Source organism: Ambystoma mexicanum, chromosome 1p (genome assembly GCF_040938575.1).
Source record: "Ambystoma mexicanum isolate Mex_15411 chromosome 1p, UKY_AmexF1_1, whole genome shotgun sequence".
NCBI classification, from domain to species: Eukaryota; Metazoa; Chordata; class Amphibia; order Caudata; family Ambystomatidae; genus Ambystoma; species Ambystoma mexicanum.
The window spans coordinates 1,129,581,716-1,129,600,821 of NC_090921.1; the positions used below are offsets into that span (position 1 = coordinate 1,129,581,716).

The 19,106-nt window shown below is 45.4% G+C and overlaps 1 long non-coding RNA gene across 3 annotated transcripts in view; it reads left to right on the top strand.

Annotated features, from left to right (window-relative positions):
* LOC138449617 (uncharacterized) overlaps positions 1-19,106 on the top strand; it is a 166,036-nt gene that overhangs the window by 66,137 nt on the left and 80,793 nt on the right. The window contains exons 5-8 of one of the 3 annotated variants that reach the window (XR_011260174.1): positions 738-887; positions 1,041-1,178; positions 1,270-1,400; positions 1,702-2,163. The exons of the other annotated variants lie outside the window; for them this stretch is intronic. This is a non-coding gene — a long non-coding RNA (uncharacterized lncRNA). Of the gene's footprint in view, positions 1-737; positions 888-1,040; positions 1,179-1,269; positions 1,401-1,701; positions 2,164-19,106 lie in introns of those variants that run through there. 3 annotated transcript variants of the gene reach the window in all.

Sequence of the window (19,106 nt, forward strand, 5' to 3'; positions counted from 1 at the left end):
CAGGTCCTCACGGATGTTCAGGAGAGCAGTTTCCGTGCTTCTGGCCGCTCTGAAGCCGGATTGATGGTCATGAAGATTACCAACAGATTCAGCATGGAGGTTAAGCTGGGAGATGGCCAGTTTCTCCAGGAGTTTGCCCAGGAAGGGAGTAATGGAGATTGGGCGATAGTTGGCCGGGCAGGAGGGGTCGGAAGAGGGTTTCTTGAGGAGGGGGTGCACAAGGGAGTGCCTGAGGGGGGATGGGAAGACTCCAGAGGCGAATGAGTGGTTGCAAAAGTCAGCCAGGGCAGGAGCCAGGGAGTCGATGTGGTCCTTGATGGTTTTGGAGGAACAGGGGTGAACCTGTTTAGACGAGGCTTTCATAGATCGGACTTGTCTGGAAACCTCATCAGCAGAAAAAGGTGGAAAAGCAGAGAAGGAGGGCGGAGGGGCTGCTGCAAGAGAGCAAGAGGAAGAGCAGGGAAGAGAGGGAGGGAGGAGAGCGAGGACAGGATGTCCTGAGTTTTTGAGATGAAGTGCGAGGCCAGTGCAGTGCAGAGGGCCTGGGAGGGGACAGGAGAGGTAGAGACTGCAGCAGGGTTGGCCAGCTCCTTGCAGATTTTAAAGAGTTCGGCCGAGTTGTTAGATGCCTCAGAGATGCAAGTAGAAAGTCATAGCAATATGACAACAATGCACTGGGTAGTGTAATGTGAAAAGAATGATCTAGCCTTCTTTCCCCGCCTTTTTCCCTTACTTAGAAACAACGTTGATTGCATCCACTAATTCAGCCATAGAAGACCCAGCACTAACAACTAAAGATAGAGAGTGAAGCGCCAAGAGTTGCCATTTGAAGCCAACATACTTTAACAATAACCCGGGACTACCCCAGCTTTAATTCAACCTGTGGGGTAAGAATGAAAAATATGAATGTGCATGCTTTCTTAAAACTAAATATATAGCCAATTAGGAGCTAGGCAGAAAAAACGAAGTTAGAGACCGGTGGAAGTGCAGTAATGTGTTAGACACTTGGAAAGACTGATGCCATGTTGTGTGTCCTACAGCCAAGAACACAGAGACCTAAGATACACCGCACAGAAGATAAATCAAGGAAGTGGTGGCATAATGGAGGGACACAGCAGAATCATTTAAATAATCGGCTGAAAAGAAATCCGGACACCTGAGAAAAATAAGATCAGTAGGTCAGTATGTTATGCACTAAGTATTCCATCCCGTAGTAGTGAAGGATAAAAGAAAGAAACCCATTATGCACATTCTATATCTCTCACACAGGGGTGCGTGCGCTCCAGTGATCCAACAGAGGTTGCGAAGAGCAGTTCCCCAACATATAAATCTGGAGGTGCAGGCACAACAATAGACGGGTGGTAGCCAGAAGTAACAGAAACAAGGTTATTGTTACAAAGGTAAAATGTCAGGATGAAACCTAGAGATCTACTAATGCATGATGAAACCATGGTGTGTGTTATAAGATTAGGACATACAATATTAAGGGTGATATAAAATCAATCACGAATGAACCTATCATGTCAAGCCTGTACCAAGTTAGAAAGAGTAATGATGTCGAAACAGATGAATGGAAGGAGTTGGTTAAGTTAATGATCCCCTCCTGCTGCAATATTTACTACAGCAGGTTGTATATAATAATTACAACCGGGATGTCACTCGAGTACTAAAATTCGAATATCCCACACTTGCTTCCCACAGTTATTCGTTTGGTGGTTGGACCGGAAGAAGAGATTAACGGGATGTCAGTTGAAGCCAATCCCCTGAAATAATCCGAAAGAAGACAAACACAATTGTACATTTCAAATGAATGTGGTACAATAAACCCCTGAAGAATTTCCTAGCTATAAGTGTGAAAGTATGAAAGGAATGAAACATGTCTGGTACGGTATGAATGTGGTATTAAAGAAATAATGGTTGATATGAACACAGAGTAAAATGTTGTATGGACTGGGATGTGCTTCTCTATGAGAGAGGAGAGCAAACAGATCCTTATGGAGAAACTACTTTTATAAATTGTTAATTGATTGGAGTACCACACAATATTGAATGTGCACAGTTTAATTGAATACTATTGTGTAATGTCTGTTTTTTAGAAATTTTGTAAAAACTCTTTAATACTGTAGATGTGAAAAATAAATATACTAAAGATTTGCTATATAAATAAATAACTATTGTTTGATATAAATTGGAGTGGTATATGAGAATTTAATGAATATTAATCATACACATAAGGGAAAACCCGAATGGTCCTGGGGAAGCAAGTGACCCTGTGAACATATTATATTGTCAAACAAGTGTTTTTGTAGAGGGCTGTTCACAAGAGGTCAATGTAAACATTACCTCTGGTCTCTCAGGAGTTTGTTGTGCATTGTTATGGTGCGCAAGTTGGTGAGAGGAAGTTTAACTGTCATTAATTCACATGACTTGGTAGGAGAATGAGAGACTATGCTGAGGTCCAGGGTGGATTTGGCGATAAAGGCTTTTCCCCCGCCTCTGGATGATTCTCTGTCAGATCTTAGGACTGTATAGTTATCCGGGGTGGCAATAAGGAGTGATGGGCCTGCAGCGGCATGCAGCCAGGACTCTGTTATTGCTAGGAAATCCAATTGTTTGTCAATAATTATATCAGCAATTTCTATGGCTTGTGCAACCAGGGATCTTGCATTGGTCAATGCACCATTGATAGAGGTGGGACTGTTGCTTAGGTCATTGATGTCAGGTGTGAGGATTGTCAATCTTCTGGCTTTCGTCCGGACTTTGTGGATTTTGAGTAGAATTTTGTTTTTCCCCTGTAGTTGACTAATGGTAGAAGGTAGGTCACGTATTATGGTATGCAACTTGCCTAATCTGGCGCCAAGTCTGACTTTCCTGATTGCTGTGGGACATGGGCAGTTAGGTATTGGTCTGGCAGTGATATTCTGAGGTGATTGGGTGTAGTTCCGTGTACTGGACATGTCTCGTAGTTGGTTGATATGAAGGTTTCTAAGGTCATTAGGGGTGATAGAAGCTCTTGGAGGTGGGGTGGCTCTGAGGGACAGGGGTTTCAGAGGTGGCAGGAGTATGGTGGGCTTTATCCTGTCCAGGATGGTAGGCTTAATCCAGTTTGCGATGTTTGCAGGAATAGGCATACTGGCAGGGCATCTGAGTGTTCGGTTTGGTAATTTGGAGAGCAAGAGTTGGGACTTAGGTTGGTGGGCTAAGTCACCTGGTAGGAGAATGGCAGATAGACTGAAATGGATTATAACACTGAAGGTAGTGGAAATGGCATACATTATTAAAAGCGTCAAGGTGAGCTAGTATAGGTCACGGATAATGAAAGCAAGGGGGTCAGGTTGGGCATCCCAGTGGTTAGCGACTCAAAAGGAGGCTTGGGAACACCATGGGTTAGGCATTACAGTATGGATCATTCAGTAGCACAGTGGGCTAGATGTGAGACTCCATCACAGTGGATTGAGCATAACATTACAGTGTGGATCACTCAGTAACACAATGGGCTAGAACAGTGGCTCAGGGGCACTGCACAACATAGAGGCCTAAACATATCGATCAGCCAGTATCATAGTGGGCTTGAAGACATTATTGGCTATGTTATAATGTTAGTAAATGCCCTGAGTCATAAATGTGACCACAATCAGTTAAGAGTTACATAAGCATGTAGGGTGAAAAGTCAGGCAGCAAGGCAAGCACAGGGCATACAAGTTGCAACAGGCAGAGTGGCACTTATGGGCGTCAAACAGCAATGCAAGCACAGGGCATACAAGTTGCAGTGGGGCGCTTATGGGCGTCAAGCAGGAAGGCAAGCACAGGGCATACAAGTTGCAACGGGCAGAGTGGCGCTTATGGGTTTCAAACAGCAAGGCAAGCACAGGGTATACAAGTTGCAATGGGCGGAGTGGCGCTTATGGGTGTCAAATAGCAAAGGTATGCATAGGGCATACAAGTTGCAATGGGCAGAGTGGCGCTTATGGGTGTCAAACAGCAAGGCAAGCACAGGGGATACAAGTTGCAATGGGCAGAGTGGCGCTTATGGGTGTCAAATAGCAAAGGTATGCATAGGGCAGTGTAGCATATCAAATATGTTTACGGTTAAATGGGTGTGGCCGGGTGCAAGCGTTATTAGGTGCGGTCAGGGCAAGTCGTTTGCTGCTGAGTGCGAGGCTCGAAAGGAACTTCGTGAGCGTCTTACAGTTAGCATCAAATATTACAACCATGTGTGGCAGGTCATCGCTGGTTGGTAATGGGAGGCTTACGGTAGCAGACTGAGCTGCGGGAAGTAGTAGATTTTATATGGCCCGCTGAGAGACGGTGCGCATTGGAGTATGGGGAGACAGTGGGTACACAATACAGTGGGCGTGGAGATGGTGGATAAATGTATCAGCAGCGTGAACGGCCGACAGCACGAACAGCCACAGACAGGCACAGCCTTTTTATGTTGGCCTTCTTGTGTGAGGATCCGGCTCACACCTTCCGGTCGAGCAGCTGTAGGGAACTAGGCATCGGCGGCCTATTACAGCGCTCGCATTATAATGAGGGATGGTTGCCTAGCAACACCCAAACAATGCAGCAGCTATCTTAAGTGGTTTTCGTTCGCTCCACGATGATGAAATCATGAAGGAAGGCACAATTGATAAATACCTTCTTTGGAAGCAGACAGTCGTAATGGAGGACACGTTTCCTTCAGGATCAGGCATAGTATTCTGGAATAGTCCGAAATGGAGGGGTGGTTCATCTAGGTGTGAGTGGAGGGCAGGATGGTGTGTGGGGGAAGGAATGGGGACTCATGGTATGGGTTTGGAGGGTGGCATGGGGACATCTTCGTGGGATCTGGCATGGGGGCCTCTTGGTGTGGGTATGAAGGGTGGCAAAGGGCTTCTTGGTATGTGGAGAAGGATGGGGACATCTAGGTGGGGTCTGGAATGGAGGGGCTGGTCATCTTGTTGGGATATGGAATCGAGGGATGGTGGGGTATCTTGGTGAGGGTCTGGAGGGTAGGATGGGGCATCTGGGTGTGTGGAGGTAGCGGGGCATCCTAGTATGGGTCTAGATCGAGAGATGGAGCATCCTGGTGTGGGTATGCAGGGTGGAATGGGCCTTGGTGTGTGGAGAGGGTTGGGGCATCTAGGGGTGAGTGGAAGGCAGGATGGGGTGTGGAGGGAGGGATGGGTTATCGTGGTATGGGTGGTCCAGAAGGAGGTATGGAGAATATTGGTGGTGTCTGGATTGGAGAGATGGGGCACATTGGTGTGGGTCACAAGGGATGGTGACATCATGTTATGGGTCTAGAGGGGGAGATGGGGCATCTTGGTGGGGTCTGGTTTGGAGAGAGGGAGCATTTTGGTGGGGTCTGGAATGGAGAGAGGGACATCTTAGAGGTGTCTGGAATGGAAGGAGTAGGGCATCTTGGGATCTTGGTGGGGTCTGGAATGGAGGGAGGGGCATCTTAGTGGGGTCTGGAATGGAGGGAGTACGTATCTTGGGGTCTCGGATGGGGCACCTTGGTGCAGGTCTGAGGTGAGTGATGGGGATACAATGTTGTGTCTAAAGGAATGATGTGCAGCTTGGTGAGGTCTGGATTGGAGGGATGAGGCCATCTTTGTGGTGTCTGCAGAGCATCATGGGGGCATCTGTGTGTGTGGAGTTAGTAGGCATCATAGTATGGATGTGGCATCTTGGTGGGGTCTGGAATGGAGGGAGGAGCATATTAGTGGGGTCTGGAATGGAGGGTGTACAGCATCTTGGGGTCTGGGATGGGGCATCTTGGTGAGGGTCTGCAGAGCATCATGGGTGCATTTGTGTGTGTGGAGTTAGGGGGCATCATAGTATGGGTATGGAGGGATGTGGCATCTTGGTGGGGGTCTGGAATGGAGAGAGGGACATCTTAGTGGTGTCTGGCATGGAGGGAGTAGGGCATCTTGGGATCTTGGTGGGGTCTGGAATGGAGGTAGGGGCATCTTAGTGGGGTCTGGAATGGAGGGGGTATGGTAGGAGTACGGCATCTTGGGGTCTGGGATGGGGCATCTTGGTGCAGGGCTGAGCTGAGTGATGGTGATACAATGTTGTGTCTAAAGGAATGATGGGCAGCTTGGTGAGGTCTGGATTTTGAGGGATGAGTCCATCTTCGTGGGGTCTGCAGAGCAGCATTGGGGCCTCTGGGTGTGTGGAGTGAGGGGGGCATCATAGTATGGGTGTGGAGGGATGGGGCATCTTGATGGTGTCTGGATCAGAGGGAGAGGGCGCCTTAGTGGGATCTCAAATGGAGGGATGGGGCATCTTGGTGTAGGTCTGAAGGGAGGGATAGGCGCCCATTGGCCTGTCCGGAGGTATGGGGCATCTTGGTATGAGTCTGGGTGGAGGGATGGGGGCACATTGGTCTGGAGGTATGGGGGCATCTTGGTGTGGATCTGAAGGCTAGCATGAGGCATCTTGGTGTGTAGAGAGGGATGGGCATCTTGCTGTGTGGAGGGAGGATGGGGCATCATGGTATGGGTCTGGAGGGGGGATGGGGCATCTTGGTGGGGTCTGGTTCGGAGAAGGGCATCGTGGATCTGGAATGGAGGGATGGGGCAGTTAATGGGGACATGTCCAGGAATGATGGGACATGTGGGTCTGAGTGAGGGCTGGGGCACTCTGTTGGGAAGGTTGGGGCCACATGGGTGTGAATGGAGGGATGGGCTATGTTGGTCTGGAGAGAAGGATGTTGGTCTATGGGAGGGGTGGGAGCAAGTGGTTGTCGAGGAAGGGATGGAGTAATCCGGGTGTGGGTCTAGAGACTGGGCAGATGGTGCCATCTGTGTGAGTCTGGAGGTACATGTTAAGCATCTGGGTGTGGCTCTGGAGAGAGGGATGGATCCATGGACTAAACACAGGGAGACGGTCAAGGTTGCAGGTGTATTGATCAGCAAACGCAAGAGATTCAAATCTGTGTTAATATTTATTCTTTCTTTCTTTATATATGGTTTTACAAAACCTTTGCAAAATTGTAAACTTTCAAACACAAACACATTTCATAAATAAACTTCCATTACACATACTTTACATAAAATATATCCAGACTAAGATAAGTTGTCAACTAAATAGCTAAAAACCTAAAATATCTAAAATACTTATTAAAAACATAAAACTTTCTCCTCACTTAAATTTTGGAGCATATTAAATACCTTAAAGAATATAATATTTAAGCACACGTTTCTTTTTCATTTCCATAAGACATTTTCTGAACGTCATCAACCTTCGTAGGCAGTACAATAATGGCCAATTCCCCTGAGTTGATCTAGCTACTTAATTTGCACACATTCCTTAGAACCCTAACGACATTTAACTTAATTGATACTTTTTTGCCATGCATCATCTCTAGCCACAAGCAATCCAGTTGTACACACCTCAAATTGGATACAAAATCCCCAAAGTATTTGATTCAGTGGTCTTTTCAGGCTCTACCGTATACTGACAAATGTGGCAAAGATTCTTTCTTTGCTTTGTCTTGACAGAATCTACAGTAGGCCAGTTCAGCTACAATGCCATTTCGTATATATATAATTTCATTAGTTAGGAGAATGTTGAATCTGAAACACATGTAGTTATTCCATTCCTTTTTACATGGAAAAAGGCTCAAATAAGATTCAGGCGCACCCAATAATTTATGATAGGAAACAATCTGACAATATCATTTTTTCTTACTACATCGTCCGTTGGCATGGACCAGTTAAATTTGCAGTTCTTCCGCATTACATAGTTTGGGTTTTCTGTAGTTCCTATTTTATTCAAGATGTTTTAATACATTGTTTATAGAAAGCTGGAATAAAGCCCTCCTGCTGCGGACACCCCATCCCATCTCACCAGGATAGTATGTAAGTCCTGTCTGGATCTGGATAGCATTTTTTGCGCTAAGGACGGCTGCTTCCACTGTATCCTACTGGTCAAAGATTGCAATCCTAGTTCATGACGAATTGCAGCATATGTGACAGATTTAGGTAAGTAGTATAAAACTTTCCTCCCTATGATAGCTTCATATAGATCCATCTCCATAATTAACCACTCCGGGGCAAATTTTTGCCCCTATTTCAATCTAGGAACAGCTTTAGCCATATTAAACCTAATTACAGGTCGAAGAGAATAGTTTCCAAACTTCTTGTCCATCTTAAGCATTTGACTGGCGAGAACTTTAGCTTCACCCCTTCAAAGCTTTCTATAAAAGCTTTTGTTTAGATGGGCAATAATGGGATACCCTAGATAAACCAGATAATCTTTAACTTGGATTCTGGTCTTATCAATATACCAATAAAAACAGCATTTCTTACAAGATCTGCTCAATTTCATTATAATCGTTTTGGATGGGTTAATTAATAGATTATTTCTCATCATATAATCATTAAATCTTTGCATAGTTCTTTGTAGCCCGATAGGCTACAGATCCATTAGCATAAATTCATCTGCATAAGCTGCCCATGCTATCTTTAACTTTCCATTTTCTGGCGGAGCAAAAGCCTGTTCTGACCGAAAGTCTCCCATGTCCAAGACATAGATGTTGAACAATGTGGGGGCCAATGTGGGGGTCTACATCCCAGTCTAAGGCCATTTAAAATTGGAATTGGAATTGGATGTGACATTTGCCTCTCATTATTAAGCCCCACTTGTATGGAAGACTTCTCATGTAAATGTATCACTATACTCAAAAGACCTGCTGGTAGTCCAAGTTTATGTAACTTGGACCATAGTATCTACAGATCCACCATGTCAAGAGCCCTAGAGAGTTTCATAGATGCAACATAAACTGGACTTGTAGCACCTCTCCAAGCCAATTGTTGAATGCTACTCAACAGCAGTCCTCCCCTGTCTGTGCTGTAAGTAACTCATGGTGGCAACAGTAAAGACAGACACAAGTGATCGCAGTTCAAGGGTGTTTATGAAACTGTATCTTTGGGCTGGGAAAATGCCTGACCTAGACCTAAGATGGGAGCAAACTACGACCATCAAATAATAATAAGGCAGACCTAGTGGCGTCTTGTCAAATAAAAGGGCCTATACTAAGAAAAACCTATTTCCAATCCTTACAACTAAATACAAAGGGTGTGGAATAGGATTCACAAGAAAAAAAGAAGTGTTCACAAATGATAAGTCAGGATGCGGTAGCAGGGGGTCTCCATTTCCCACGTTTTGAGCACAGGACAAGGCGGAACTCCTGAGCGCAGCACACGCTGAAGCTTTCCCAGCACAAGACTACAGTTTCGCTCTCAGATACCAGGACCATCGGTCGTTAAGTCTCTTTTCTACAAAAAGTCTCTTGCCTTTGAGGACCTGATGTGTTCCAAATAATAAACAAAAGTTCCTTTCTGCTTGTACGTTGGGTGATTTTCACCCCTGGATCCCCCTCTTCTGGGTTCAGACCCTTCTCGAATGTTAGCCTCCCACCGTCGGGTTCACTACAGCTTTCCAAATCAATTTCACTTATAGCATTCACAAATCTTAATGTCTTTTTAAACAGTTCACCGTGGACTTGCCTCTGTCAGGTTCACGCTTATCAACACACTGTTCATTGGGACTTTAGGCTTCACCCCTTCCCATAGGCATCCTTCCGCCAGGTTCACTCTTGCCAACTTCACAGTTCCTTCTACTTTCTTATGATGCAGGATTCCCTTCCCTTGGGTCTTCAATGGTTTGTCGGTCAAAGACTTTCAACTGTACAGGGGATTTTGCTAGACCCCTGTATGATCACTTTAGCTCTCCTAGGGCCTTCTGGTATCGGTAGTTTCAACACAAGTGGGATCAACCAGAGTCTTTTGAATGAGCAGCCATGTGGTGCCGGACCCCTCTGCAACTGGTTTTCCCTTAATGTTAACAGTTCCTTGAACTTCCCTTATTTTGCCATTTGAAACTTTTGTTCAACACAGTTCGGTTTCTTATCGGTTCTCCCCTTGACCCACCGGCTATGATGAACCTCTTGTCTTTTCTTGTCTCTGGAGTCAAGGACGCTACCATGGTAGCAAGCGTCTATCGCTTGTTTGATTATCAATGGAGGAGGGCTCTGCACCTATGATATGTGCTGCAACACATGCTGCCTATTGTTCACGGTATTACAATTCCTTCCACGTAGGCTTTGCGGGTCTTGGGCGGAAAGGGCAAGGTTGCTTCTCTCCTTGTTGTCCCTTCGGTCCTTGCTGCCTTTCTCGTCTTCTTTAAATGCCGGACTTGGATAACCCTCTTGTCGTGCAGTCTGCCTTGCTTGTAGTGTGCTTTCATGCTCCACCGTTTATCCCTGTGGGGAAGGGTATGGGACGTCAGGTGTGTGTGATTCTGGTTTATTGCCTGACTTTGCCTGACCCTTGTGTTGGGACATGTCAGGTAAACGGCTCTGGTGTTAGTCCGTCCTCTTTCATGGTGTGCAAAAGTGTTTGTGTCGAAGGGGGGGTCGAGTATTTGAGTATCCTATGTGGTCGGATGAGGGAAAAGGTGTTATATGAAGGGGGATACCGCGTCTCACCCGTCGGAGTCAAACTTCGACTCCCCGAGGACCCCTATCCAGGTGATCCTCCCTGTCTGGTCCACCACCAGGAACTGGATCCAATAGGGATGGCCATGTCCTGGCTACCTGGATGACAGATCCCTGGGTACTAGTCAGGGTGACACCTTCAGGTTTCTCTCGGTGCCCATGTGTTTCCGAAAGCCCATCTAGAAAACAATGAGAATGGCATTCTCCCTACACCAATTTTCTATGTGACCGAGGACATTGGAGGCAAACATTTTGAAATCCGCATCCATCAACGATATCGGCTGGTAATTCCCAGGAGACATTCTAGCCCCTTTTTTTTTATAAATTGGAATTGCATATGAGACTTTCCACATAGTTGGAATTCTTTGAGTATTTATAATATCAGTGAATAATATTAAGTATTTTTGCCCACAAGACCATATTCTGTTTGAAGATTACGTCTGTTAATAAATTGGGACCACCTACTTTTGATGTACTACAATTTCTTATATTTTCAGCTATTTCTTCCATAGTAAAATTCATAGACCAGTGTGCATTCTTTATGACATTATAGTTTGCACTAATTCTTGAGGAATATGTTGCTCCCTTTGACTCTAAAGGGGAATACTTAGTCTTTTTAAATGAGCATATTAAATAGTTGCACACTTTTGTCATTCCACCTCAGTTGATTACATTGTTGATTTATCCTTACGACAGTACTATAGACAACAGAAGAAATGTCACCAATATTTAAATAAAAACATGCCAAGAGTAAGCCGTGATCACTATAATCATTACGCAAGACTTCAAATGATCTGTTCTGATTGAATAAGGCTTCTGAAGTAAACCTGTAATCAATACAAGATGAAGTATTCTTACCGAACCAGGTGTCCACTTTTTGATCAGCCCCACCCCTCCTGAGGTTGGTCTTAATAGGTATAGGCTCCAGTCTTCCCAGTTGGAGCACCATTTTATCCCCAGGGACTTTTTTCGACTGACTCCTCTAACCCACTGTACTTCACCCAATATTTTCGCCCTACTAACTTCTACTGTACCATCCTCTAGCAAATGGTCACAGTCATTTGCTGTGTCGCTTATGCAGTCCGCATTTAAATCCCTGCGCACCATCACCTGACCTCCTGGACAAGCCAGGTACCAATCTTCTATTTTTTGGTTTAACAGAGCTAAAGTGTTTTCTAAATTTCCATCCACATTCCATTATATGTTGAACGGCAATATTTTATTAATGTGCTTTCCTTTCTCCAATTTTATAACCACTGCCAAAACACCCTTCCATATGATACAATGATCTTCAATAGATAAGCCCCATCCTTGACAGACAGCAAAACTCAAACCTCCTGCTGGTCTGCCTCTCGGGCCCTTGGTAGCTGGCTCACTTACTATAGCATAACCTTGAAAGGAAGGTATTCTCCCATCACCCAAGTTTCCTGTAGACAGATTAGTGAAAAAAAACACAGACATTCGCAAAGACTTGTATTTGAGCACAGTGCATGAAAACTCAAACATTCCAGCAAACCACTGTGAGGTATGACTTCATGCTAAAGGAGTTCTCGCATTTCTTTTAGTTCATCAATAGCTTCTTAGTATCAATGCTAACCGCCTCCAGTTCTGATCACCCCTCGCCATAGTTGATTTGTTGGCTACTGTTCCCACCTTCCCTTCACTTATTTCATCCTTATTCTTTCGAATAATCACGTCCTGACCTCTGACTTCTTGATCCTCCCTCAAACGTATCTCAAAAGGGCAAAGATCATATCCCAGTTTGTAGAAGTTCTCAGTTTTTTTCAAAATAACACCATAGACCAGCCTCGACGGGATTACGAAGCGTACATAGTCATACCTCCCCCAGTGTATAAAGTCTACTAATTTAATGTCCTTTGTTTTGATCAATCATAGTGCTGGAATTTCATTACATAGGGTTAGTACTGGGCTCCTGTTCATATAATCGGGGCAACCTTTATCTGTTATAGGTATTAACCCCGTTACTTAAGATACGTATCACCTCCTCTGATTGCACACAGGTACAAAGAGTAAAATCCTACCTGTTCTTCAACAATCACCATCAGTAGATAAGAGCGATTCACCCAGCGCTCTTTCACAGTGCTGAAGAATGTCAGCACTGCGTATAAATGCCAGGGGAAACCCTCAAGGAGAAGAAAACCCAGAGATGGAGGTGGTGAAGAGTCGCATACGGACTGTCTCCTGTGGACGTCTCCCAGAGTAGGTAGTTCTCAGTCAAGTCGTCCGTAGGATGCTAGAAGTCTTTTGGCTATAACGAGAAGCAACAGTTAGATTTGGGAACAGAAACAAAAGGAATCAGGTAATGCAAAATAATGTGGGAAACTCTACCGTGGAGGGCTAGTCGGAATCTGAGATGAGTTTGCTCGGAGTCCAAAGGGAGAGAGAGAAGGGAAAGAAATACTCAGGGAAATGGATCCGTGTTCCGGAAGAAGGGTTGGTTGGTTATTGTAGTTCGATGCTGCCTGGACCATGCGAATGCTGAGAAAAAGGGGAAAGCGGGTTGAATGCGTGCAGGGTAAACAAATGTTTAGCCGTCCTGTGTTGGGTGCCGGAAATACTTTCACGTTGAGGATGGGCGGAGTCGGTTCTCTCGTCTCCCGAACCTCTGGACCAACCCCCTGTGAAACAGTGGCCATCTTGGGTGTTGCAAAAACAGAGATTAGCAACGCGTCGCCAGCGGCGCCAAAGAGAAAAGCGCCGAAAAATCCTGTGCTGACAAGGAATCGTAACAGTATGCCCCCTTTTATGGGAGACAAAACACGGTTTGCCAAGTTATAAACGGAAAAATGCCCTTATCAGACGAGGAGCATGTACTACTGAGGCGGGTTCCCAGGACTGTTCTGCTGGTGAGTAACCTTTCCAATCCACCAAAAATTGCAAAGTACCTCATCGATAGCGTGAGTCACAGATCCCTGAAACTTCGTATTCAGGACCTTCGTCTGTAAGGATCGGTAGAGGTGTACTGGCAGTCTGTGGATGGAATTCATTCCGGAGGTCCGGTTTTAGTTGAGAGACATGAAAGGTCTAATGGATGCGTTTCCACGAGTTTGGCAGTTGAAGTTGAAAGGCAGCAGGTCCTTTTTGCTTAAATACCCGAAAAGGACCAAAGAATTTAGGTGAAAGTTTTGAAGAGATTAGTCTCATAGGGAGGAATCGGTTAGATAACCACACCCGATCCCCTACACAAATCGATGGAGCCGAAGTACAGTGTTTGTCCGCTTGTTCTTTACTTCGTAGTTGAGTTTCTAACAGGGCCTTCTTGGCTTGTTGCTGTCCCTCTTGTATGGTCTTGACCATACGGTCAATGTTAGGAACGGGTGTGGAAGATAATCCATGAGTAGGAAATACTGTAGGGTGAAATCCAAAGGTACAGAAAAAAGGGCTGTGACGTGTAGCTGAATGGGTGCTATTATTATAAGCAAACTCAGCTAAGGACAGAAGTCCTTTCCAATTATCCTGTGCGGCTGAAATGTAACACCGAAGATATCCCTCAAGAGTTTGATTGAGCCGTTCTGTTTGTCCGTTAGTTTGTGGATGAAAACCGGAGCTTAAGGTTCTGGATATTCCTAGGATATGGCAGATGTGTTTCCAATATTTGGAGGTGTACTGGGGTTCTCGATCTGATATGATCACTTCCGGAAGTCCATGAAGAGAGAATATATGGTCTAGAAATACCTGCGCCATTATTGATGCAGAAGGGATTGCCGACAGAGGAATGAAATGAGCCATTTTGGTGAGGGAGTCCACAGTAACCATGATGGTGTTACATCCTTCTGAAACTGGTAAATCCACTATAAAATCTGTGGAGATAATTTGCCACGGTCTTGTTGGTATTCTTGTGTTCACCAGTTTCCCAGAGGGTGCTTGCCGGGGACTTTTGGTTTGCAGACATATGGTGCATGAAGAGATATAGTTCTGGACGTTCGTTCTGATATTTGGACACCAGTAATGTCTTAGAATCAGGTCTAAAGTGCCTGCGTATCCTCGATGACCGGCGGTCTTGGAATCATGACAAAGTCGTAACACTTCTTTATGTAGGTTCTTGTCTGGTACGAAGACCTTTCTATCTCTACACAAGAGTCCCCGTTGGGGTGTTAGATGATATCTAGTTACCAGTTCCGGATGAGATGTTTCCCACTGCCTAGTTGCTACTTCGATCTTTTGCAGGAAGTCTTGTACGACTGGGATGCAGACTGTCTTGGGAAAAATAGGTTCATGGTGGAATAGTGTTTCTTCCACAGGATCTCTTCGAGACAAAGCGCCCGCCTTTAAATTGGTTTTGCCAGGTATAAATAAAAAAGTGAAAAGGTGAAAATAATTGAGCCCATCCGGCCTGACGGCTGTTGCTCGTCTGGGCATATTGTAATATGCGTAAGTTGTGGTGATCGGTCCGAACCTCTATGGGGAATCGAGCTCCCAATAGCAGATGTCGCCATTCTTCAAAGGCACGTTTTATTGCCAAAAGCTCCTTTTTCTTCCACTGTATAGTTGATCTCGGCCGGTGTCAGGGTTTTTGATAGATAAGCCACGGGCTGTTCAATGTCATCGATTCCCGGTTGTAGGAGAATGGCTCCTAATGCCTGATGGGAGGCATCTGTTTCAACAATGAATCTCTTTTGTTGGTCGGGCATGATTAGGATTGGTGCCTTTGTGAATAATGTCTTTAGTTGATCGAAAGAGTGTTGTATCTCCGAAGTCCAAAGAAACGGAACCACTTTCTTGAGGAGATGTGTTAAGGCATGAGTCAGGTAAGAAAAGCGGGGAATAAATCTCCCATAGAAATTGGCAAATCCCAGGAATCTTTGAATGTCCTTGACAGACGTAAGAGTAGGCCATTCAGTAATGGCTGAAACCTTGGAAGGATCCATTGCAAAGCCTTTCCCTGACGATATATACCCAAGGTATGCAATCGAGGACTTATGGAATTCACACTTCTCGATTTTGCAAAAGAGATGGTTTCACTGGAGACGGGAAAGTACTTCTTGAACATGGGATATATGCTCTGCTAATTATGAAGAAAAAATCAATATATCATCGAGATAAATGATTACATAATGTAAGGATATATCAGCGAAGATATGGTCCATAAACCGTTGGAAGACGGCCGGTGCGTTAGATAGTCCGAAGGGCATGACTCTGTATTGGTAATGACCAAAGGGAGTACGGAAGGCCGTTTTCCACTTTTCACCCTTCTTTATACATATTAAATGATACGCTCCACGCAGATCAAGTTTGGTATAGATGTTAGAGCCTCGAACTGCCTCCAGGATATCCGGAATGAGGGGCATCGGATATTTATCTGGCACGGTGATCTTGTTTAACCCTCGATAATCTATGCACGGACGGAGTTCCGTGGTATTTTTCTTCGGTATAAAGAAGAGGGATGCAGCTGCTGGGGAGGTGGATTCCGTAATTAGCCCGTTTTTAAGATGTGTTCGCAAGTATTCTTTTAGTTCCTCCTTTTCCTTAGCTGATAGTATGTACATACGTCCAAATGGAAGAGGATTGTTGGGTACCAGATCTATTGCACAATCAACTCTTCTATGCGGAGGTAATTCAGAATACTCGTCATGAGTAAACACTGAGTAAAAATGCTGGTATTCGGGAGGTAGTGTTGATACTTGATTTAGCAGAGTTTTCTCAAGGCCTGGGGCAGTTTCCCGATTCCCATCGGATGGAAGGGAGATCGTTTTTAGGCACCTTCGGACACAATTCTCTGAACCCAGGAATACAGTATCTGTCGTCCAATTTATGTAGGGGTTATGTAACTTTAACCAGGGAAGGCCCAGGATGACAGGATAATGAGCTGTCCTTATTATGTCCAATTCTAGGGACTCTTGGTGGGAAGCGATTGTCATGATCAGGGAATCCGTTTGATCCTTAATGGCACCGGAAATTAACAGGCTTCCATCTATGCTTTCTATCGGGACCGATATGGTCTTTGGATTTCTGGGAATGTTGTGCCTCTGGGCCCAAGAATCGTCAATAAAATTATCTGCGGCTCCACAGTCTACCATAGCGGGCATGTTCTCTAAGCGGATGTTGTCCCAGGAGAGGGATATTGCTAAAACTACCATCCCGTTGTCTGTTATCTGGGTAGGGGTTTCCGTACAAGTTGTAAGGAGGGAACTCTTTGGAGATGTTGTACCCTGCACCGTTGTTCCCCTCACAGCCGGGCACTGGCGTTTCCCGTCTTCTTAGTGGGAACCAGATGGCACTCTTTGACTGTATGTGCATTTGAGGCACAATACATACAAATTCAGAGAGACTTTCTTCTAAAGCGTTCCTCGGAGGAAAGGGGGCCGCGAGCGGCTCCTAACTGCATAGGCTCCTCTAATGTCAGTCTTACTAGCAGTGGTACTTCCTTCAAGATTCAGTCGACTGTGTCTTCCTTTTCTCCTGGAGTCTATAGTCTAATTGCATTACCAAGGAAATAAATTCACTCACGTTAGGGGTACGAGGTACTCGTGAGACTTCGTCTTTTAGGTCTTCGGATAAGCCTCTCCGAAATATGGTCATCTGAGCGTCATCCGCCCAGGTGGTATCTGCTGCCATCTGTTTGAAACGGGTTATGTATGATAGAAGATCTAGGGTACCCTGTTTGAGATCCAAAAGATGCTCTTGGGCGGCTGTAGTAACTTCTTGCCTTCCAAACATGATTTTTATACTGTTGCAAAAGGCGGGGTAAGAGTCCAGAATAGGGTTGTTGGTGGTCACCAAGGGGGTGGCCCAAGCTAAGGCTGCTCCGGTCATTTGAGATATCACATGATCGATTTTGTCCCTGTCTGTTAGAAAAAAGGCTGCTTTAAAAGCAAACTGGATGGTGCAGGATTCGAGAAACTCCTTTACTTGATGGGGATTGCCATCGAGTCTGCCGGAGGGGAGAGGACCTGGTGGGACCTCTGAACTCTGAGCAGACCGACCCACTTGGTTCTTTAATGACTGGTTCTCTTGTTTGAGAAATTGTACTTCTGCGGACAAATTTTGCATGGCGGCTACTAGCTGTTGAACCTGCTGTTCCATTTCGTGTCTCTGATACCTATGTAGGGAGGTGAGTAGTTTGTATCCTTTCTTTGCAGGCGTTGCTTGCTGTTATAGGCATTAACCCTGTTACTTAAGATATGTATCAATCACCTCCTCTGATTACACACAGGTACAAAGAGTGAAATCCTACCTGTTCTTCAACAATCACCATCAGTAGATAAGAGCGATTCACCCAGCGCTCTTTCACAGTGCTGAAGAATGTCAGCACTGCGTAAAAATGCCAGGGAAAACCCTCAAGGAGAAGAAAACACAGAGATGGAGGTGGTGAAGAGTCGGATACGGATTGTCTCCCGTGGACGTCTCCCGGAGTAGGTAGTTCTCAGTCAAGTCGTCCATAGGATGCTAGAAGTCTTTTAGCTATAACGAGAAGCAGCAGTTAGATTTGGGAACAGAAATAAAAGGAATCGGGTAATGCGAAATAATGTGGGAAACTCTACCCTGGAGGACTAGTCGGAATCTGAGATGAGTTTGCTCACAGTCTGAAGGGAGAGAGAGAAGGGAAAGAAATACTCGGGAAATGGATCCGCGTTCGGGAAGAAGGTTTGGTTGGTTATTGTAGTTCGATACTGCCTGGACCATGCGAATGCTGAGAAAAAGGGGAAAGCAGGTTGAATGCGTGCAGGGGTAAACAAATGTTTGGAAGGTGACGGAGAAGGTACTATGTTTACCTAAGAGATCGGGATCTGGTGGGAATGCTGGGCCACGTAGTTCCTGGGAGAGTGAAGAGAGATTCGCGATCACGTTGGATGTAACCCTGAGGGGGAGAAAAGGAAAGTAAGAATATCTGTCTGTGAGGATTGCGAGTTCGTAAGGATGAAAGGTCCCTAGGAGCGATACTCACGGAGTGCAGTCTCTGTAAACAGAAGCAACTTGAAGCCGTCCTGTGTTGGGTGCCGGAAATACTTTCACGTTGAGGATGGGTTGAGTCAGTTCTCTCGTCTCCCGAACCTCTGGACCAACCCCCTGTGAAACAGTGGCCATCTTTGGTGTAGCAAAATGGAGATTAGCAACGCGACACCAGCGGCGCCATAGAGAAAAGCACCGGAAAATCCCGTGCTGATGAGGAATCGTAACATTATCGAACATATACTTGAGAGTAAAACTCATTTCATTCGGGAAGATGGGGTACCCAAAACAGGGTTCCAAATATCTCCTCCCTGTATTCTTGTAATTGGACCCGCCATTTTGTGTAACGCTCACCTGGTTCCCACGGGGGCATCGATCGGAACTGGACTGCTAAGGTCTCCACCAGCGTTATTCGTAGTGCAGAGACGGCTGACTGGACCGGCCTTCTTAGCTTTGTCTGCTTGATTCGTAAAAGTAGTTTCCTTATTGTTTGTAATGATGAGCTCTCCATCCTGCACTGAGCGCAGGGGCGTGTAGAATCCCAGTTGCTTCACTGGTTTGAAGATTTTGGGCGAGTTCCAGACGTGTTGGACTCCGTGGTAAGTGGCAAGGAGCCGTAAGTATAATGTCTATAAAGTTCTATTGTCTGTTATTCACTCGTTTTTTCCCTTTTGTATTGCAGCTTAATCCGAGAAGAGTTCACCTG